At 29.5% G+C, this 25340-nt stretch overlaps 1 protein-coding gene across 1 annotated transcript in view; it reads right to left on the bottom strand.

Moving 5' to 3' along the window:
* LOC125064994 overlaps window positions 1-24738 on the bottom strand; it is a 72281-nt gene extending 47543 nt beyond the window's left edge. Inside the window, exon 1 of the mRNA XM_047672370.1 lies at window positions 24448-24738. The gene's annotated coding sequence lies outside the window, so the exon portion shown is untranslated. The remainder of the gene's footprint in view (window positions 1-24447) is intronic.
* Between the last annotated feature and the right edge of the window lie 602 nt (window positions 24739-25340).

Below are 25340 nucleotides of genomic sequence, written 5' to 3'. Positions count from 1 at the left end.
GAATTTATTGTAAGATAATCTGTGGTTAAGTGAAGTGCGACTACTGAGTAATATAACTCTGTAAATGATCTTGATGAATTCGTTCACACTATAAACATCCTAAATCGACTCTAGTACAATATATTTAAAGTTCATAATATTTTGAAAATATTTGATATTTCAGTCTATACCATTTTTGTTGTAAAATGAATTATAAGTTATAATGTATAAGGTACATAATCGATTGTAAATTTATAGTACCCAAAAAAAATTCTTAAACGGAATTACACAATAATTCTTATTTTTATGACGGTTAATTTTCTTTTAAATTCATGTCGATGATTTGCGTTTTAATCGACGCGTGCCTTCGTATTGTTGCAACGACGAAAGGCGTATAATCTACATTTTATACTGCATTATTTAAGATTACTTAGTCCGTTTTTTGTTTATTAAGGTATAACATGAAAAAAAACGATAAGTTAATCGGTTATCGGTTCGTACAAATGCTAAATATTTCAATTTAATTTTGAGTACTTATGAAATATATTCCACCATCTTGCGTTTATAGTCTCGAGTACCCCTAAAGAAAAGGTATAACAAAATAATACATAACTTTAATTTCCTGTCGCTATCTATTTCCTTTTTTAAACAAGATTCTCTTTTCTTTTTTTTTTTTATAATTTATTATTCTAAAACTTATTTCACAAATAAACGTTACATAAAAATACATACATTTTTTTTTACATTAACAGCCTGTAAATTTCCCACTGCTGGGCTAAGGCCTCCTCTCCCTTGAGGAGAAGGTTTGGAGCATATTCCACCACGCTGCTCCAATGCGGGTTGGTGGAATACACATGTGGTAGAATTTCGTTGAAATTAGACACATGCAGGTTTCCTCACGATGTTTTCCTTCACCGCCGAGCACGAGATGAATTATAAACACAAATTAAGCACATGAAAATTCAGTGGTGCCTGCCTGGGTTTGAACCCGAAATTACTGTTAAGATGAACGTGTTCTAACCACTGGGCCATCTCTGCTACAAAAATACATACATAAATACAAAATAGAATAGCATAAAATAATAATCAATTGCATACAGAATTCACATTAGGACTATAAAATTATAATTCGTTTAAGTGCATGCAAAAAAAAAACACCTAACCCATCAATCACGATTATCCAATTAATATAACTGATTCAATATAACTTTATTACTTCGCTGTAAATATTTTATGACAATTTAGCGATGCATTAGATAAATTTATTTATTCAATTAATTTAAAATCCGTAAAACAAAACCATGACAGCTCGTTAAAAAAAGGTTCTAATGTGCTGAGGAGGAAAAATACTATAATTTTTTTTATTACTAATGTTTATGTTGTAAAATTAATTAAATTATATGCTGAATCAACTTCTACGAGAATCTAAAAATCTAACATTATTTTGTTGCGAATCAACGAATTATAAATAAATTTGAATTTTATAAGTCAATCAATTTATTAAGAATTTATCTACACTAATATTACAAATGTAAAAGTAATTTTGTATATCTGTCCGTTACTCTTTTACAGCCAAAACAATTAAACCGAATTTGTTCAAATTATATGAAGCAAGCTTGAAGCCCAAGGAAGGACTAACACTACTTTTTTATACCGAGTTAGGTCACAAATAATGCGACTTTGCTTACGCAATAGGGGAGGTCACTTCGAACTAGAACTTTAATTAGGCTAAATTACGAAATTTCTTAATTGTAACTCAGCTACTGAACTGTTTCTGTTTCTAAATTTAATTTAAAATTTGTATTTTAGTTTTATTTATATTGTGTTTTTAAGCTTTAGACCGAACTCGTTCATGTTCGAATAAGAATTTCCACCAGCTTCCTTTGTGGTCCTTTTTTTTCAGTTGCTTTGAAATAAATTCCGATATATAACAATTTAAATTTAAATATTATTATGATTTCATATTTATGATTGATAAAATATTAGAAAACTAATACTGAATTTTTGCCGCTTATTCTCGATTCTCGATCAATTTAATTCAGCATTTTTTTTTTAATTTACAACATCCACGGGCTCACAGCTGCCCATGCTTTTTTTAACATTTCACTTTTTTATATAAGTATTAATGGCGTTTTTATATTTTATATTTTAACTGAACATCAGCAGATCTTCGCTGGACTTCGAGATTGTCGTCTTCTTTCAAGACGTGGCACACCCTGACTTTTTTTTACATTTTAATAATATATCATATATGATAATATATAAAAAAACAATGTATATAATAGTTCAGCATTAAAAATGCTTGTAAGAAATAGTTTACTTAACACTAATATATATATATAGTATTTGCTTTGAGTATAGCGAACGAGTAACAAATATTTTTTTTATAAATACATCTTTTTTTTTTTTTTTATATAGCCCGGGAGGGCAAATGACTCTGCTCCACCTGATGGTAAGTGGTAGTAGAGTCCAAACGCGACGACGGCTAGTGCAGTCCGGAAAGGTGATCTGCTCTAGCCGCCCCCGCCTTGCCGGCCCGCAAGATGCCTCTTCACGCCTCGTTTGAAGGAACCCAGGTCATAAGAGGAGGGGAATACGTGCGCTGGTAAAGAATTCCATGTTTTGGAAGTGCGACAAAGAAAAGAGTTGCCAAATTTCTTTGTACGCGATGGAATTGATGTCACAGTTAGGCGGTGACATCGAGAACCAGCACGCGTGGACTTGTGAAGGAAAGGGGAAGCAGGAATAAGGGAGAATAGTTCCTCTGAGCACTCGCCGTGACACATTCGATAGAAAGCGCTGAGTGCCGCTATCTCTCGACGCAATTGTAAAGGCTCGAGGGTGTTGGTGACCTTTACATCGCCAATAATGCGAACCGCACGTCGCTGCAACCGATCCAAGGCCTCCAGTAGGTACTTAGCGGAGCCATCCCATCCCATCTACATAAGAGTTCAACTATTATCTCATACATCAACGGAAGATTCTACACCAATCCACCAATTAACAAACGTACATTCTAGTGAATCGTAATAAAATTCAAAATGATTCGACGTATGCATATTAGTCACAGTTTCACGGCAAAATGTTATTTTTGTTAATTATGTTTTCACTCAGCACGTGGTTAAGGCTGTGAATTATTATGTAAATTACTTTAAATGAATCTTACTGATTTCCATTAAAAATTAAGACGGTTATAATCGTATTTCTTGTCGTTTCGCTTGTCTTATCTTTGATTTAAAGAGTCAGTCAGCTTAAAGGGGCTTTAATTATTTGAACTTTAAGTCACTATTAAAAAGCTTTTCAGTGAAAATAATAACGTATTGAATTTTGCAACTTAACCTCGAATTATATAAATCAATAGTTTTATAGTACATTTGGGTTGTTTTATTTATTTTATAATATATAAAGAGAAAAACTTTAATTAGGACTTATTGTGAGCTCCAAAAAGGAAAGAGGGGTTAGTTAATAATTTTATAAGTAATTAGTTTTTTTTTAATTATTTTATAAAATAGTTTATAATAATAATAGTCACAAACTATTTAGTATGAATTAAACATGAGTAAAAAATTTGTTTATTCATTCAAATATATTTTTTTAAATGATTTCGATATTCCTTGAACTGATTTAATTTAAAAAAAAGGTTAGTTATATTCCACTTTTGAAACATAAAGAGTTGCTACTTAAAAAAATATTTGTATAATAATTTACTTATTACGCAGAAAACCTAAAATGTCTAATAAGGTGCAATAAATTATTCTGATCAGATTCGAGCTGTCTCAATTAGTCAAGTGCTGTAATGTCTGCGCAAACGCACAATCTCTGACGTCGCTGGTCTTCCACATTAATCATTCATTTTAAAACAAGAATTTTATGAAGTTTTTGCATTTTTAACAAGATTTTTGACATGTATTTATTACTCTCTTTACTATAAGAGACATCAAAATAATACACTCAAGATTAAGCAACGGCACGGGCTCTCCGAGCGATATTTTACATCATTTATATTTTAATATTTATTGTTATTTCCAAACATGATACTTAATTAAAATTAGCATCATGTTTGAATACTTATTAAATGCATTACAATGGAATTGTCATGTCCTTACACGCAGGATATAAAGCTTTGCAAATCATATTTAATATATAAACAGATGAAATTTTAAAGCATAAATTACTAGTTTGATATTTCCCAATTCATGAGGAAGGTTATTAAGCATCATTCTACGGCCTACGGAGTAGTTTGATATTAATATATCAAATATATATATTTATCTGCCTAGTAGTAAAACAAAGTCGCTTCCCGTCGTCTGTGCACAAAGATCTTTTAAACTACGCAAAAGTTAAAGTAGTTTTTGTTAATAAACTGTGAATTCCAGAAAGAAGGTTTATATGTATGACATGCAGATTACAGTAGAGAAAAGGCCAGAATTTTATTTTCTTTATATATAGGGTCTTCAATGTAAAGTTCGTATATACACTCTCATTGTACCCGTGTAAAGCCGGAATAGGTCACTAGTATACTCATAATTTAAATGGTGAATCGCTTTCTTTATCATTTCTTAAAGGAAACTACAGTACGAAATACCTTGAAAAGAAAATAACTTTTCACTTTATTTTTTGAAGTGAGTTATCCTCCTTTAAGTATTGGTATTGAAAATGTAACATGAACTATATAAAGAAGCTCTTTCTACAACGAATCCATTTTGAAAGTTTTAATAACAATATTATTGTTCTTGCTTATTAGAATGCAAAGAATGTTCCTTTAACAATTTTGTGAGGACAGGCCCACACAGTACTTTTGTAGGTAGACTCGAATTAGCTCGCGGAACCGATACAGCTAATGTCATGGCCGCGGACCAGTTCTAACTGGTATTCATTGACATTTCCACGGGTTTTGTTCGTTTGTCACTCAAAAACAATCAATAGTTACGAACATAGGTGGAGGTAACTAGTAATTGTTACTCAGGGTTTACCATAACAATTATCTGTTAGAAAAGAAGAAGATACAATAATTTAATTATAGAATTTTAAAGCGAGTAGAAGGTTTAGTGATCAGGTATCATAATTTAGATAAGAGTTTCGTTTTTTGGCAGGGCTTTGTGCAAGCCCGTCTGGGTAGGTACCACCAACTCATCAGATATTCTACCACCAAAAATCAGTACTCAGTATTGTTGGTTCAGGTTTGAAGTGTGAGGGAGTCCGTGTAACTACAGGCACAAGCGACATAACATCTTAGTTCTCAAGGTTGGTGGCCCATTTCTTACAGCTGGCCAAATTGCTCGTCCGCCTATGTATTAAAAAAAACATGACAGAGAGCAAATGGTTCATGTGATGGTAAGTGGTCGCCGTAAGAAATTTTAACCACTCCTTACATCGCCAACGGTCCACCAACCATGAAAACTAAAATGTTATGTACCTTGTGGCCCTTGTTACCCTGACTTACTCATGCTTGAAGCCAGGACAAAACAGTAATAAGTATAGCTGCTTTTGCCGGTAGAATATCCAATCGTATTTGCACAAAGCCCTCCCAAAAATTAAGCTTAGTTACTAGCTATTATTTTGAAAGAGGCTAGTAGTTTGTTAAAATCATTAGTAGAAGTAGTTAGATAATTAAATAGTTAGTAGTCTTCTATTTCTTGACTTCATCTTCCACTACTATGACGTCACAGGAGCACGCAAATGCAGCGTAATGGGAGTCCCTCTTCCTTATGTGACTTGTAATTATCTAATGACAATAGATTACAAATAAACAAACGAAAGTTACATTTCGTTATCGCAGTGATATTTTGTATACACGGACGACATTGTTTTGTTTTTATATTATTGTGACTTGGTCCTTCGAATACCGGATAAATTGATCTTTCATTTGCATGAATCTGATCACGGTTTCAATTGTTTTTTTATTGATAATATTACGATTATTGTCATATCATATATACATATATAACGATATTGGTATTTTTGATATTATTTTGACATCAATTGACCGATTGCCATAAAACTTAATACATATATGTATGTTTAAAAAACAATAAATTTCAAGGTTTTCTATGATAAACCGATCGCCACCACAATTGGTACACTTATATATACATAGGTTAACGTCACTTACATAGGCGAACGTCTATTTTGCTGGTGGATATAAAAATACGAGTATGTATTTGTTTCCAGAGCCAGATTTAGAATTAAATTAGCTTAATTGCTTCCCTGGGGAGAATAATAGCGCCTTAAATAACTAAAACAAATAAAATTATTTTAACACCTTATAAATCTTGTATATCATTCTTTAATTATTTAATAAAAATGTTTTACAAATACATAATGTACACTAAATTTGTTTCCTTGTCGTAATTGATAGTTTTTTTTATTGTTTTTCAAACATTTACTGCGGTAGTCACTCTTTTGTTGAGTTCGAAAAAATCCGACCCAGTTTGTTTCTGAGCGTATTCGAAACGAATCGACCATGCAATTGAGTTAAAAGTTTGTTGTTTTAGTTGACAATTATATTTTTATAGCGTACTATACACGTCCGAACAAAACGAACGAAGCATTACAACGCTTACCTACATGATGTTAAAAAAGAAAAAAATACATGAAAAGACAAAAAAATATATATTCGTTTTAATTGTATATAAAACACGTTTAATTTCATTACTTATTTGTAAACATTGTACATTAATACGTTAACTAGTATTCGTTTCTTTTCAAGGATCGTTTATGATACTTGTATATTGAATAATAGGTATACTACGGTATCATCACACGAGTATGAGCTTTTTAAGTTTAAGTTTAAGTTTATTTATTTTTAATCAGCAGCAGGTAGTAAGTTTATTTATATATATATGTGAGAAACTCCAATATTTTACAGACAGATTGTTCTAAATATAAATATAACTAGTTGTCTCGATTAAAAGTTAAAATTCATACAAACCCCTTCCACTGATTGAAGTAGAAAATTCTTGAAATTCTTTTTTAGTGAGCGGTAAAGGTACAACGATAGATTTGAAGAAAATCGAACAAGTAAATTCGGAGTTCTTGTGATGAGTCATTACATGATAATTTCGCTAATATATGTGTGTATAATAATAACTGACACCCGGCTTCGCTCGCTGTTTAGAGGTTGTTCGTCCTGACGAATAAGCAACGAATATAATCATACTTGCATTAGGCATAAAAAATAGCCTTTATCATTTCTTGGAGTTCAAGCTTGCTTCAACAGACAAACAAACTTTTACTTTCGTATTTAGAATATTATATACATCTTATTAGTGTACATAGATATATAGATTGCTAAACTAATATATAAATTAAAAACCATAAAAAGACGCTCTAAATTGAATTATAGCCCTTAAAGATTTACCCTAAAAAATCATAACTTAAATGGCTAAGCCTATATCGATCGAAAGGCATCAGCGAAGCATAACTGATTTCAAGCACACCTTACAGTTGCACATTTCTGAACGAGCTATGACGTCATTTTGTTCAATTTAAATATGACACGTGATGTAACATATCGAGCAATGAGTTAGAAGTTACATATTTGAATTTATCTTCGGAATTCAAAAATAGAACTCAATGGAATATACGTTATGACTTTGAATGAATTTTAGTCGGCGGTGATTATAGAGAAGACTTTGGATAGTTGGAGAATTGAGGTGCAAAGGTTTCCCTTTAACTAAACACAATTACGGAAAAGCTTAGTTCAAAATTGTCCCTTTAAACCATTGTTATGTACACTATTAGCTGATAAAAGGATGCTGTTTCGCCTTAGATACTAAATATACTAATAATAATAACAAAATTAATATTGACTAATTTTGATTTCTTATTTGAAGGTTATGTGTACTCCAAAAACTATCAACATATAATATCATTGGTATATTTAAAAAAGTGCATCGCTTTTAAAGAATTTTCTTGAATTCCACGTCACCTTCCAACCAGTTTTTACCATAATCGTTTTATTATTCGAGATTCATTTATAGAATTCAATATGTTTCATAAATTATCTTCATTCAAAATAAATAAATAAACCTCTGTCAATTTGAGCATATATTATTAAGATTTACAGTTTAAGAATCAATGAAATACTATCGTTATATAAATTCACTAATTTATAAAATATGTTTTTGCCTACACACACAAGCAAGGAAATGAGCAAACTAAGTATTTAGTAACACCCTTAGATAACACTCGCCTGGAGAAAAACATCAGGTTTAGACCTCTTTGGACCACGTTGATCCAATGAAGTATAATTCAAGATTCGAACGAAAATATTCCTAATTTATATCAAAGTAGCATTGGAGCAGCGTGGTTAACTATCCATAATTTCTCAAGGAGAAGCATTAGCAGTCGGACGATTATTGGCCGTTACTCTAAGTCATGGCAATGGTATGATGGCAATAAGAAATATTAACCCGTACATCGTAAATGCACCACCAACCTTAGTAACTAAGATGTTATTTTCCATGTGCCTATACTGATACTGACTCATACTCCCCGTAGAACTGAATATTGTTTTCCAATTCTAAGTATTGCTGTTTGTCGGTAGAATATATGATGAGTAGGGCTTTGTGCAAGCTGCAATGCAATTGCAGCATGCAAGCAAACCACCAGGCTTGAAGTTAAACGAGCCGGGAGCTTGCACAAAGCCCTCCTACCACTTTTACTTTAAGACTCAACATAAACATGTTTTTATTTATTGAAAAGGTTTTATTTTATTACTTATATTTACTTATATTATCTTTAACCTCTTTCTAGTAATATAAAATCAATGTACCATTTGGTATACAATATATATAAACAACAAAAATGTTGTCAAAATGACTTTATAAAGAAAACACAACATTACAAGTATGTATATATGATAAATAAATACTATTAATTTCCAAGTCGGTTATCACAGTTCCAAGAGTTCGACTGTAAGTTTTGTTAATTTATATACCTCTATTATTATAAAGGATTAAATGTAGCAATAATAATTTATTTAAAAGTTCTCAATAAATCAGTACTAGCTCTCCGACCCCAATTTGTACGGTTAAAATTTATAATATAATTTTCATAAATTTAATATAATTTTAATTTTAAATAAATAATTCGCATATTCAATAATGGCAACATTTAATAGTTATTAAAAAGAAAACATAAATACTATTGAAAAAGAACCATGTAATCTGTTTGAGGAAGGCTATCTTGTCTTAACGTGCTAACAAAACATCGATTTATCTCGACACAAGCAAGACGAATCGCTTTCATTACATAAAACGTGTTGTAACGTATTCATTGTTAAACAAACGGCGTCTGCGCTCGTAATCGAACAGAAAAATCAATCTGTTATTTTCGAATTTATATCGGGTCTTTTTAATGAGTACTTATATTAGTGGAATATGTAATGATCGTTTTTTATAAAACATTATATACTTAATATGAGTGTAATTGTTTCTGTTAAAAATATTAAATGATACTATTCACGGCTCTTTTACTCAATACTTGTAAATTGTATAATTTCACAAGACTTTAAATAACGAAAGTGTCCTATGATTTATATTTATTAACAAAGTTTCAGCATAATTTGCTTTATTATTTTTTTCAAACTTCATTGTATTGGTTTTTGATTTATAATAATGTGCTCATTAATAAAAATGAATATTATATTTTACTCATAACGGAAGAAGTTTTTATTAGAACTATAATTGCTTATTAGAACGGGAAACATTAGCCGCTAATAACACTCTTTATAAAATAGCTCGAGGATGTAAATTCACTTAATAATCAATATATATGTCTTAATAAAAATACTTTAATGTCATGATGTCACCGACTATGATATTGACGCATGTAACGCCAACTTGATTAAAATATTTGCAAAGAGAATTACTACAATATAGTATCACCTTTCTTTATTATCTGTTTGAATTTGCCGCCTCATCCATGTCATTAAAGAGATGTCACTGTCACTGTCAGTGGGTCGATGTGATTTGAGAAAATTGAATTTGTGTGAAATTTATGTTTATTTCATATTAAATCGTAAAGAGCTTATTTCCTGTTAAAGAAATATCAATACCTGAAATAAAGGCTTTAAATGTTTTATTTTTGTCTTTACATAAAAACACAATTTCGTCTTTGTTTCACTTATTAGAGATATATTATTACATATATTTTGAAATTAAATCTATTCTACAGAAATCTAAATAATATTTTTGAGCATAAGTGATCCAACTTTGTTGCTAAAAAACTTAATTCAACAGCTAACATATTTTAGCTTTCCGAAAGTCATAGACAAAAATCAAAGTCATAGATAAGTTATCTCATGTTCAATTTAACAAGGATTATTTCAATATCATTCAACCATATAATGTAATATGCAATAATAAGATACAAGTGTTAAAACTCCCAACTAATAAATTATCCAAAATGTATTATTATAATAATAACACTGCATGATGAAAAATATATACAGAAATGATTTATAAACAACGAATTATTTATTGTTTTAAAACGTCGACGTTCCGTAATAAATCTTCGAGACTTGTGCCATTTTTATAATAACTTTTTTTGGATATTATTAATCATTACCAATTTTTCACTCATTGACCATCAAGCCGTGAGACAGATGGACAGTGATGTCTTAAAGCTACGTGTTGAAGTTTAACCTTAAAAGTTTACTGGTCGCTCGGGGTACTTTACAACCTAAATGTTTTTTTCAATACCAGAAATTATAATATTCTGTGAAAATAATAGCATAAATATAAATTATATTATAATAATAAATAATTAAAAAGTAGATTATATGATTTTTCCATAAAAAAAAAATTAAGCACAGAACATAGTAAACGTGACACAAAAACTAAAGCTTGGGCTAGAAACCTAAACATTGGGCTTCTTGATAGAAATCTTGCTTCTAAATTTAAATAAATTCGATAAGTATTTCTGTAGGTTGCAACATTTCTGCACCATCTCCTGTCCATTTGACATTTACCAAAATTATATCTATACTAACTGTACCCGCGACTTTGAGCGCGTTTGATTTAACAAAAAAGTTATTGTTGTAGCCTGAGTTACGTCTTATTACATCAGCATCTGCCAGTGAAAGTCCTGTCAAAATCGATCGGAACAAACATACAGACAGACAAAAATTGAAAAAAAATATGCTATTTTGGTATATGTACCGTGTATACATACTCGTACATATGCATTTAGTAAAAAGCGATTATTTTAATATTACAAACAAAAATTTTGCAAACCTTATAAATGTCAATCTGTACTACCCTTCACCCTTATTAACAATAATAACTTAACCCAACAATTAATACATCACAGTTAAACTTTAAGGTAATTACAATCCCTTATTCAAACAATCATATACAACCTCCACGGTTTTGTCATTTATATTAAAACGTAAAATTTCATGTAAAACGAACAGATTTATGTGTCCAGTGACTGCAATTATGCTACTTCTTTAATTTTTATCATCATTTAAATGTTACGATTGTCATTATCATGTCAGGACCACACGGAATGACGGAAGAGACCCACGTAAATGACGTAGAGTGTCATCTCACCTCATTACAAACTTTAATTTGCCCTTTCAGAATCACTAGTTATAATCACTGCATGTTTAAGTAATGTTCCTTTTTTATAGTTTTACACACAAATTAATAAGTGTAATTGTTTGAGAAAATTTTAAATATTTAATTATTACACAATAATAAATGCATTATAGTCATATTTTAAATATTATCTATTAATAATATTTAAAACATAACATATTTCAATAAGAATAATTGATATCGGTCAAAGGTATTGTTTTTTCTTAGGAACCGATAATAATTAAACATAACATGAGAAATTGACATTATTATGACACAATACACTTCCAAACATTTTTTTATTAAACAAAAAATCGTAATTAATAACAAAATTCAAGCTATAAGAAACAATATATAAATAATTAATAAAAAATATATTTCATGGTTGCAATAAATTAAATCAATGAAAGATTTTATCATGAAATTACGAAAATTGTTTATTGCAGTTTGATACGAGATAACGTTTATAGTAACACCTATTCAATAACGAGAAATTTCTTAATATTCCTTATAAAGAATGCGTTTAAGTTGTTACTGATTTTATCGACGTGTGACTCTCAATTGTACGCAAGACCAAAACTATTCAATACATTTCATTAATTTATAGCCGGATATATACAATCGAGTTGGCCACCTTCTTGATCATCTCCGCCTATAAAAATTGCAACTAAAAGATATAGATAATATCAAACCTTAATCGTGGCGCCAAACTAGGGAACTATGTTTACATTAACCATGTCTGTAGTTGCCTTAAAATATTAAATACAACTGTTTACTAAAGAAACTACTACTACAAATGATAATGGCGTCATGATCAATGACCTAACACCAGTAAGCAGAATGAGAGAGAAAATAAGACAATATAATTTAAATGGTTTAGTGAAAACGTAAGTGACTGGTAGATTTACTTTCAGATACCATTATAGTATATAGATCCATTCACTCACGAAGACTCATCAAACGCCGATAATTTAAGGTGAAGGACGCTAAAATATCGATGTTTTAATAACATAAACTTAACAAATCTATTAAATAATATAATAATATATTAGTTAAATTTAATTAATTATTTCTAAAGTGTATTTTTTCATTATTTACTCTTAGTTGTACTTATAAGCACGAACTTCTCTGACTAATGCACAATAAAATAATTTAACGTATACTCTATTCCAACCATAGGAGGAGAAAAGCCAAAAAAACAACACTTGACAGCAAATTGACGCGATATCATTGGTCGAGAGCTTGATTAATCTATGATATTCACTATGGATTTGCAAAAAAATGGCGTTTTGAACGTCGACGAAACTGTTATTGGAATTTTGGAAGTAAAATTAAAGTGGAAATAAGTAATTAAGTGTAATAGTGTTGTATTATAAATAAAGATATATTAATCATAACTATTAGTGCACAATATAGCTGAGTTATTAGCAAATCGCATGAAATACGTCAATCTTAGGTTTGTTTATCTTTATTCCTACTTCCATTAGAATAGGCTATAGAAGGTGCGTCCTTGTCTTGATGAGGCAATAAATATTTAGTATATTAAATACAAAAATATTTTTTCTACAAATATTTCGCTATCAATTCTGAGATCAAACGTTGTAAAAATAAAATATAAAACCGATAACATAAGTGAATTAAAAGCACAGAGTATAAATTAAAACAGACATTAATGTATTATCGAACACTTTTAAGGGGCTACGTTTTTTTTGCGATAGTAACATTTAACATTAAAAATTATTGTACCGATCATATAATTAGAACAAAAATGCGGAAGTATAAGGACATGTTAATATTATTAAGTCTAAAATATAAATTATTCGAAACATGTTTGAACTTTGTTTTTTACTTGCTTCATACCTAGCTATTAATGGAGATGTCTATGTCCTGTAAAAAAGTTGTTTAATGTAATATGTACACTTATATACTCAAATTCTGAACAGCTTTGACTTTATTATAAGTTCTTTAATTTATCACTACAGATAATAAATGTAATCAAATGTGAATTCATTAAAAATGAATGAATCCATAATAAAATATATTAAACAACTTCAATTCGAAATACAAAAAATACAACTAACCTTTATTGTAATTTCCCATTAATTTCCCTTTAATTTAAAGCCGTATTTGGTATTTTATGGAATACATCAACGCTTGTAAAATCATTTATTCATAAGCTGACACCTTCGCGCACATTGAAATTAAAATTAAATTCATTGTACATCATTTTATACACATTTGTCGAGGAAACTCATTAATAATTAAACAATGTGAATCAGTCTTTCGTCATATTGACGAGAACAAGCTACCGTATTAAACACTGGTTTATTTTGTTTAAAACATAATTGATAACTTAAGGTCATATTATTTTAAAAGAAAGCTTTTTATGATATTTATTATAAGGCCCATTTGTTTTGACCAACTTTCGGTTGTGTTTGCTAATTTCAAGAGTATATGATAATATTGTGCGCGGACACACATACATTCTTATAATCCGATAGGATGACCATCCAAAGCGACCGAATAAAAACCAGGAGCTTACTAAGTGCTTTAAGACCTTTCTGAGGTAAGGGACATACCAAACAATCTAACCGCTGGCAGCTGCTGATAATGTTTCGACCCGTGATTTGTAGTTTTATAAGTACAAAGGTATAAAATATTATGTATATATGATGATGTATACTTATTACATTACATTAAATATAACGCCTGACCTTCATTTCTCTAGAATGTGAAATAAAAAAGTTCTATAAACGAGTATCACTTCAGCCTGAAGATTTAATGGTATGTCTGTGTGTGTGAACAACAGACTTTATAACAACAACTATTTCATCTTCCGATCATAGATTAAAAAACCAACTTCGTTTAATCTCTAGTTCTATATAGAACCGAAAGGACAAATAGTGTCGAAATTATTGATAAGCAACCTTAGAAAAACAGACAGTATTTCCTTACGTAACAGATTCCAATAGTGTACAAGTATGCCCCTCAGAACTTGTACCAAAAATTTTATGTAACAAACGAATAAGCAAACTAACTTTCGTATTACTAACAGTATTTAAAACGGGATATTTACCATGTTTTTTTATTTTTATTTGGTGGAGCTCGATATTTTGACATTATCTACGAATGTCCTCTCACACTCTCGTGAACAAGACATTCGTAAATAAAATCCGAATAACCGGTAAATATCCGAATATCCGGTATCCGGTACATATATTTAAATACTGTTAGTAATAAAAATAACCATGTTAGTTTAAAAATTTTATAACTTTCGTATATTTAATATAAGTTAATATAATAATATTGAAAAATCATTAAAAAAACACCAAAAAAGTACAATGTATTAAAGATCTGGTTCATTACTTCACTCATGATATCAACAATATAATTATAACTGTCAGGTTACACTTTGTCGGATTAAAAATGAAAGAGTAACATTACCCAATGACATTATCCCGATGAAAGGCAATTCTGCATCATATAATTCGTAAAATAAAAGTTTTTATGAATATAATTACAGAATATTTGGAAAAAAATACGATCGTATGTATTCATTATAAATAAATATATATTATTAGCTTTACCACAAAGGTTTTTCGAAAAAGTTTTTATGCAAAATGGTTTATATAGTAACACGCATTTTAATTTGTTTTTATTGATAGCGTGTTACTAATATTATTTATGTGAAGTTATTTATGTAGCGTTGTCATTGTCACGTCTTGACGCTTAAAGTGGTCGTTGTGAAATTTGGCAAGCAGATTGTGAGACGTAGAGTTGGTCTTAGTAGAATTGAGGTTTTATCCTTATCGAAATATAAATACGGTATTTACACTACTACTAACAAACCTGCAAGGAAAAAGTTTACAATACCTTTAATCTTTTATACATATATATTATGAAGGTGTCAAATTTGTACGCTTGTGTATATATGAAAAAAATACTTATAGAAAGCTACATTATTTCTGAGTACTATAAAGTATAAATATATTATTAAAATAAAATCATTTTCTTAATTATAATTGCATCCGTGCGATGACGGGGCTATTCGCTAGTAGATTATAAATTTTATGCGTTCTGTTAACAACTATTAACTGTTGTTTTTGGACAATATTCAGTTTTTAAATGTTAATCTGTATGTACTCGTAAGTAAAACAAGAGGAAATTGCGTTGTTTCGCAAACACTGCGAAGACAAATCGTTTTGCTCTTAACTCATGAATAATAAAACAGAAATACTAATTTTGTTATATCATTATTGAAATTCCATTTTTAATCTTTAAGTAATTAAATAAATTACCTGAATCGTTTTAAAAAATGCAACAAAAATTTCAACGACGAATATGTTTATTTTAATTTAAAAAATATGGGTATTTTTCGTCGAACTCAATTTTAAAAACGTTCAACACTATAATCTTCATATTAAATTTAAAAAAAAAAGGCTCTTGTATTGAGAATAGTAATGCGAATGAGACTCGATTATTTAAAAATGGAATAAAATGGTCGTCGACTTAGTAAATGATAATAATTTTCCCTCTTAATATTTCAACGATATTACGTTCTGTTAATGAAAGCGATTTTACGCAGATGCGTAAGAAATTAATAGATTTATGCGTCCTTGGACGTTTAAATGTCTTTACTGAGGTCACAGCGCTCATTTTTTTAGTTTGTTTATGTTAATGTTGTACTAAGATCTTATTAAGCATACGTTAACGTACTTGGTTATATTTTTTTTTATTCAAGTTTATTATATGTATTTTTTTTAATCCAAGCTACGTTTTATTTATTTGCCTAAGTATATTAATTCAGTTTACTGAAATTTATATTTAATTTTATGTCAAATTAACTTAAAAATAAAATAACTGCTTAAATATTAATTAAGAGTACAAATCTGTTCACTCTCGAATGTTAAATTATTTCGGAGTGCAGAAACAAATATAATCTAATTTGTACTTTTTTTTTGCTGTCTTTATCGGGCATCTCGGAGCCAGCTTTGGCGCAGCTTGAGGGAGACCTACTTACGTTCAGTAGTTGATTTAATTGGCTGAAGATAAAAGCTACCCCATAATGCTTATAATCAGCCATTACTATATACAAGTCCAACGAAAAATACATTTTACAAATAATATGTATACAATTATGTAGATATTTATAATTTTAAATCTATATAATAATTATACATATATCATTAATATTTAAACTACATGTTGAATAAAATTATTTGAGGCCAATTACATAAAGACCAATTTCCAAATATGAAACCGAACGTAAACGAATATTTACAATCCAAAGAGTGTCTTTCTCCGGCTTGAAAATATTCCGATCGCTATCGCCATTGACGAAATTAAGTACTTATCTTATGTTGTGTAGATAAATAAAATATCAGATATCATGATATGATCATCATACAATAAATACTTCTACGAAAATCGACAAAGCATTTAATTCTTAAACAATATGAAAAATAAATCAAATCGCATGTAATTATTTTATGCATCAAAAACCGTTTTACTCAAACTGTAGTCATCATAAAACTCATCTAGAAACGTTTCCTACAAATACGTCCTTGAACTCTCAGTCCGACCAAAGTCGTTTTTCAATCACTTGGATATGTTCGAAAATTATCATAGAGAAACCTCCTTTGTCTACATTATCTGTGAAAAAATATTTTTTTAAATGAGTAGGTATATTAATAAAACCTAAGCGTCTCCATTTGAGCAACTAAATCTAGGCATACAAAAATTAAAAGTGATTTTATACATAAGTAGTCGATTCTATACTGTGGATGGCATACATCCAGTTTATAAACCATTCCGCAGATTACAATGCAAACGTAATACAAAATGCATTGGAAGGCGAAGAACTGAGAGCTTTAGCGCTCTTTCACAGTATCGTTTGAATAGAATTCCTAATATCATTAAGAATTATCGAAATATACAGGTCTAGCAAGACTATAATTTCCAACTGCTATAAATCTATCAATATTATTGCCGAATATATTATCGATAGATATACGACTCAATAAAATAAATAACAATCCAAAAACTAGCCGATAAATCTATTTTGTAAGTCGGCATAGATCGTCTGTTGTAGTGCTGGGAGTTTTTTTCAGAAACGGTTTTAAGAACTAGTTACTTTAAAAAGAACGAACGAACTGTTTCTGGATTTAAAACGAACGAGACGACACTCGCCACCGGCGGCCTTCGTTTTGGTACTGCTTCGCGAACCGGTTCCTTTCACGTGTAACTGACTAAGCACTCTATTTTGATCGCCGTAAGGACTATTATTGTATGAATATTAAACCAGTTATAAAGAACTACTTTGGATTTGAAGTAACGAATATGCTACAATGAATCTTATTTCTATAAAAATACAATACAAATTTGGTTGTAGTAGAAAAGACTAAATCGAAAAACCTGTTTCTTGGTACCGCTGCGCGAACCGGTTCCGATCACGCGTAACTGACTAAGCACTTTATTTTGATCACCGTAAGGACTATTATTGTATGAATATTAAACCAGTTATAAAGAACTGCTTTGGATTTGAAGTAACGAATATGCTACAATGAATCTTATTTCTATAGAAATACAATACAAATTTGGTTGTAGAAGAATAGACTAAATGAAAAAACCTGTTTCTTGGTACCGCTGCGCGAACAGGTTCCTTTCACGTGTAACTGACTAAGCACTTTATTTTGATCGACGTAAGGACTATTATTGTATGAATATTAAACCAGTTATAAAGAACTACTTTGGATTTGAATCTTATTCCTACAGAAATACAAATTCAAATTTGGTTGTAGAAGAATTAAAAAATTACGAAACAAAAAAAAAAGTTTTCGTAGGCGCTTATTATTTTTATATTACAGATTTAGTATTAACTGCTTATTAAATTACAAATAATTTAAAAATATTTCTTAACTTTCTGTTTTTTTAAATGCAAATAAGTGCGTGACGTAGAATTAATCCAAATAAATTATAAAGTCGAAGTCTATTTTTAAAATTATATAATATGACTCCAGTGTTGAATATACATTATTTCAGTAAAGTATCGTAAATATAGTAAGTTCTCGAACCTATGAAAACAAACCGGTTTTTTTTATAACCATTTTGAAGAACTGTTTTGTAAGTGTAAAAAACCGGTTCGTTTCGTTTTACATAAAATCTGAAATGACCCAGCACTAGTCTGTTGGCCATTATAAACAATCCAATTAGTAAGAACGTTAATTTTCTTAATTTAACATTAAAAAAAAACTTATCTCTAAAATTACACTACTATGTTTATTAATATGATTATAATTCTTCTGTTACAAGTCTTCGAAGTGTTAAAATAAATAATAATTATGTTAAATGTAATGTCGTAAAAAGTTGCCATACTAAAAAAATATTAAAATTATTTCAGTAAACGTTTTTTCCCATCTCCTGACGAAGAGTTTAGCTTATTACACTACGCGAATATAGTTCATTCTATATGTAAATGAGGCTGAATGACAAATGACGAAGCACAGAATTATAAAAAAAAATAAGTACACAGTAGTGCGAGGCTATAGTTGAATTTGATTTCTATCTAGTTATCTCATCTTAATTTTCTAGTACATGTATTTTTTTTTATTAAAATCATCAATATTAATTTTGGTCTTAGCTGTTCATAAAACACTAATCAAAATAAATGACTCAGTAGTATTAAGCATACAAAAAAAATCTTTTAAAAATCAAATTAGTAAAAAATCTCCGGTATTTTTAAAACCTAATACCTTTTCTCAGTTTGTATTTGTTTTTGCTTACTAACTATAAAAATATACTCACAAATAATAAGTTTTTTTTTTTGAATAGATCTGTGCCACATTCCAATTAGTTGATACGTACTTCGCATTCGTAATAAATACTAAAACAACGAGATGCTTGATTTAAAATCGGTTTATCGGTCCAATACTGACATAGTCATGATATTTCATATGATGATATTATACTTTAATATATTATAACCTACAAAAATGAATGTATTACCTAACGTATATTATATCATCATTACCGTCTTTACCATAGAGCACATGGTACTGAGAGGGCCCCGAAGAACCAACAATTTCCTTCACACGTTAACTGCCGTGTATATTTTCGAAAGTGATATATTTGTAAGAAATAACTAACATTAAATAGCCATAAAATTGTACAACCAATCAGATTGCTACGAATATACGAAAATTACCGCACCGTTTATTTGAAACTATACTTAAGGCCTGGCCATAAGCAAATTATTTGTTCATGGTAGTAAATATCTACCAAAATGGCACCAAATTAATGAGTGCCCAAGGGCCCCAGCATAGCTTGAGACGGCTCTGAATATCATATTCGATACATAAAATAATATAAAAATGTCTTAATGATGATAAAAAATCAGTATTTCAAAGAACGTCTCATGGGAACAAACCATAATCCTATTATATTTCTCAACGAGATATATATGGACTGATTTCAATAATTTGATTACGTCAATAAAATATTATATGCATAGTTAAGATTCTATAATATCGATACGAAATTTTATATCGATATAATATGACTTCTTTTGTCATCCTTACCTTTACCTTTCTTATTGTTTATAGGACGAGTCGAGGAAACCAAACAAGCGACTTTACAAAAACGACTGTTTTCTCATAAATAAACGTCAATAGAGTTGTATTTAAAAAGAGAATGTGACTCCTTGTTTATTGGGCGAGTTATTGTGCTATATCAGAACTGGGTATGTATGAATATTAATAAATATTTTGTTTTAATAAAAATCTCGAGGTCGAGAAAATTATTCTTTGTCGTGCTGATAATAAAAAAGTTTCTTCTTTAATAAAATTGTCTATGGTACTATGTTCGTTGCGCAAAATATGTTTCATAATATTTAGACAAACATTCTTATTATATTGTTAAAAAAAAAAACAATAATCAATAAAACATTACAATTATTTCGTAGATAATATTCTTTTCAGACATTTTTAACTTTGCGGTTTAAAAAATTTAAATCAATTGTAAAAAATACATTATGCTATTATTATTATTTATTATTTATTATTAATGCTTGTTGACTTTCAGGCAAGATATATTACATACATATATAGTTGTATTTAACTAACATTGACTGTATTTTTAGATGTTGAAAAAGAGTATCTACTGAGTTTCTTGTCGGTTCTTCTCGGTAGAATCTACATTCCGAACCGGTGGTAGCTTCACTTAATATAGTTTGTTAAATGATGATTCAAAAGTGCTTATAAAAGCCTCTATGAATAAAGTATATTTTGATTTGATTTCATTTCATTTGTAAATTGTAAAATCGGAATTATACCGATAAAATGTACAAGTTTATTGTGGCTTTATTTCTTTGCATCGTAGATAGTACTTAGATACTGACAATCTATTTAAAGTTAAATAAGATGAATATTAAATTGCAGACATACAAAGTTAAGTCACAGTTAAAATCATGCGAGTTTCTTGCCGTTTCTTCGCGTTGGAAGATGCTTTCCGAAACGGTGGTAGTATTTTAATATTGACGATTCGAAAACGCTTCATTGTGAAGTTTACTTGAATAAACTTGATTTGATTTGAAAATCTTATATACTACTTTTTATTGGACAACGTTAATGGTTTTTCTTCTTTTGATATATATGTAAAAAAAAAACAGAAGCGCAAAAGTCTCTATAATTAATATTACCCAATTAAATGTATATTTAAACTATAACTATAGCAAACAATGGTAAATTAACCAGTGTATCTACAGGCACAATAGATATAACATCTAAGTTCCCAAGGTTGGTGATGCATAGGTGATGTTAAATAATGGTGACCACTTGCCCTATGACCAATTTGACAATCATTTTTTTATCCAATGCCAATCATCAAAAAAAGTAATCTTATAATTTATGCTTTATATGTATATAGGTGATAGTATTTTTACATGACGGAAAGGATACTGCTGGTATGTAATATGTACTCTGGCACTAGGTAAGAATTCCAACCTCTACCTACCGTGGAAATTTGTATAAATGATTTTTCAGTAAAAAAAACAGATCTGTTATTGGGTTTGTTTACTCCAGTTCCCGTTAGTAAGTAAATATAATTACAAACACAAGGAACATTACATCTTAATCCCTATAGTAGAATGATAAAAAATTTTCTCCTTAGCCAATTCTATATTATATTTAAAAAAAAGTAATCTTATCTTCTTTATTTAAAAAAAGTAATAATGCAAGCTAACCTTTATAAGTAAATATTTCTTCGCAACAGTACAACAAATATGGTTTAAATCGTTTTAAGTGAAACCCGTCGTAATTTATACAAAATACGTGATCAATTTAATTACTAACGTGATGTTATTGATGATATTTATTAATCTCTCTTTACTTTTAAAATTAAAAAACGAAATGTCTATCTACCCATATATAAAATGACAAAATGATCTCTCGACAAACATACGCCCACCGATGACGTTTAAAATAAACAAAAATACCCATACGAATCATTTAAAGTGATAAACTGTAAATCCTTCTATTATTCTAAAATAATTATATTTATGATAAAAATAACTGATTTCAAATACTTCCTGAAATTGAAATGGTTCCAAACGGGTAATATATAAAAAAAAACAAGTCGACCCATAAGTGATAACTGTTCTGAGTGATAATTTGTTCTGAGGTAATAGAATAAAAAAAAAACAACAATGATAATTTTCTTATTTTGAAATTGGTTAAAAAATGGTAGCATCACGGAATGTTAAACATCGAAGTTAATGGTTACTGAAATAATTATAACAATGTATAGCAACTAAGTATATGCAACTCACACACAAGGGAGTACGGAGCGATGGTAGAGAAGAAGCATAATGGCATAAGAGCGCTATGCCGGTTGCCATACGAGTTGGTCTTACAGCTCGAGGCGCGATAAGATACGTCATATAAAAAAGGCAAATTGTGAATATGAAATGAAATTTTTACCATCTCAAGTACAAGCCTATCGCTTAGTTGTTGAACAACTGGGATTATTATAAAAAGTGACAGTTGTAGTTGCCTAATTAAAAAATATAGGTATACACTTATTTATTCCATAACATTTGTACTACAAATTAACATTTGTCGAGGATATGATAATTGCATTTGAGTTTTCATGAAACTGACATACTCGTCCCCATAGACATAAATTGTCTTTTGTTTTAGAATAAATATTTCAACAATATTTGTTTATGAATATTGCTTTTATTTCTTGGTTTTTCTAAACTATATTTAAATGCATCAAACATCTTTTAAGTACGCGTTTTACATAAAATACGTCGTCGTCGTCGTACATCTCAGAATCTATCTAATTAAATTTTGATTGGTTGACGAACGATAAAATACGTTATTCTGTCTATAGGTTACTTAAAAATGAATTCGTTAATTGACCGCAATTACAATCGTCGGAAAACATCGAAAATATTCAACCAGATGAATAAATGTCTTTAACAATAGAAAATTCGACGTCGACGATTTAAAATACGACAAATCGAGATTGAGGTGAAAATTGAGGTGAAATTAATTGAGGTGAAATATGTGTGATTTGTGATTATCTTTAAACTTTTAATGCGTACTGAATAAGGCGAAAGGATAACATTTGAGTGCCTAATTTTGGAGGCGTCTTCACCAATTAGTTTTGGTATGCTAATCACATAATATAGTATTTTTTAGGTTTATTGAATGAGATTCGATTTCAATTTGCGTTAAATTGTATGATATATCACAAAATGAAAGATCAGATGGCAAATCATCTTTTTTTAATTGGAAATGTCAGTCGCTTTTTTACCGGTTTTTAGTTTGTTAAACCATCGTGTATCTCTTTGGTTCATTAGCTACGATAGGAATAAATGAGATAAATAAAACATTTTTATATGGTATGTTAAGAGTTATTATGTTTGATCGTAATTAACAAAGCTTAAGTTTTAAAAATAAAAGTAAAGGAATATATCATGATATATTTTTTGTTGGCATAACAAAGTTTTTCTTCGTGTTAAAATAGAAGCGATGATTGTAAAAATATAAATTTTATCTTGTGAATACGAAATGAGGCTACCTAAACTCTTAGAATGTATTAAATGAACGACATTAATTATCTTTATAAAACAGAGGTTTTTAATTTAAAATAGTTTGAGTTTTTTCTTGTGTATTTTATTTATGTACATATATGTAGATCTTTATTTTCATTTGAAATTAGAACATATCTTTTCTTACTCATCTAAAATATATATAATAAATATGTTACGGGAAATGTATAAAATATTGTTTCAAAAACTATTGAATACATAAATGTCCTAGAAATTGTATATAATTCCAATATCGCATTAGGAAATAAATAAAAATAATGCTTTCTGTTATAAAACACCTAATTAAAATGAGAATAATAACGTCAAACTTACGTTAACAATACCCTCCCCCGCCCCGCTATCCCATTGATATCTCAATTTTTTTATCGCTTATAAGCGGCATTGTGGTTAAAAGTATACTTCTATTTCAAACATTTAATATAAAAATTTCCTCATTAAAATTTTTAGAATATAATATTATATATAATAAAAGAGTAGTTTCATAACATATTTATAAGTAAATAGTCATATTATTTTAAATTTAAAATGTCTTTGTAGGTACGTTTGCACGTTCTCTACCGATATTACGACGCTAAAACGATCTTCGAATATTAAATAAGTTTCATTACTGACATTTAATTCAAAGTTGCACTTCGAATATTTTAAATACCTTCTTTATGTGTTTGCAAATGAGATCCATTGTCATAGTAAAAAAAATGTTGTGATATATTTTCTAATACCTTTTTAATAACTTAAATTGCTTAAAATTAAATTTAAAAAAAAATTACTTACCTTGAAAAATCCGACAAATTAAACAATAAAAAAACACAGTACAATTTTCCGAATTTCACGTGTCTGAGCAATATTCAAAGCACCGTATCAAAAGAAAAACGAAAACTGTTCTAAATTCAAAAGGCGCGCGAAACCGCAGAAATGTGTCAGTGGCGTGTCGCGCGAACGGCCTAGGACGCCGGACGCAAGCCGAATAGCAATGGCGAACTGGAAAAATATTCGGGATTTAATCCAAATTATTTGGGAGCGGCCACGTTCGGTGCGTTTTGAATGGCGTCGCGGTACATCCGAGACTGGCTAACAAAGTGGCAGGACATCGACTTTATAAATTAACTTTGTCCATCGATGTGAGTAACTGTACACACTTGGCTAGAAGTTCGGCTTCGCGCTCCGTTTTTTAGCGTTCAATATACGTTTACTATTTGATTGTACCCCGGGCTCTTTTGAACCGAGTCCATTAACCTAATGACGAATGGAATCCTAATAAACTCATCAAAGACCGTTGACATCACGATTTGAATAAATCAATTATCAGAAGCATGTATGGCATATTCTCATCATACAACACGAACAGAAACTTGATGGTTCTGTTAAAATCTATTCTATTGCGATATTTTTTATGAGTGAGTGTTATAAGTAGGTTTTCCGTGTAGCGCTACTTTTTTAAGAGAGCGGAGTCTTAGTTTTGTAAGAAAGGGTTGGTAAGTGTGTTTCTACGCGTGTTTTTCTTCTTCGACCAACATTTTATTGCATAATGACCTGATAACACTTTCAGTGCAGTAAATAATAATAGGTGGTCGACCGTTGGTCGAAAAACAAAAACATGAATTCGAAATATGGGAAAAATGAAGCTCATCTAGGAATACTTTATCATTATTAAAATTACAAAACCC

The sequence above is a fragment of the Vanessa atalanta genome, chromosome 6, assembly GCF_905147765.1.
Source record: "Vanessa atalanta chromosome 6, ilVanAtal1.2, whole genome shotgun sequence".
NCBI classification, from domain to species: domain Eukaryota; kingdom Metazoa; phylum Arthropoda; class Insecta; order Lepidoptera; family Nymphalidae; genus Vanessa; species Vanessa atalanta.
The sequence above is the reverse complement of the archived record's forward strand: the minus strand, read 5'-3'. Positions and strand labels throughout refer to the sequence as shown.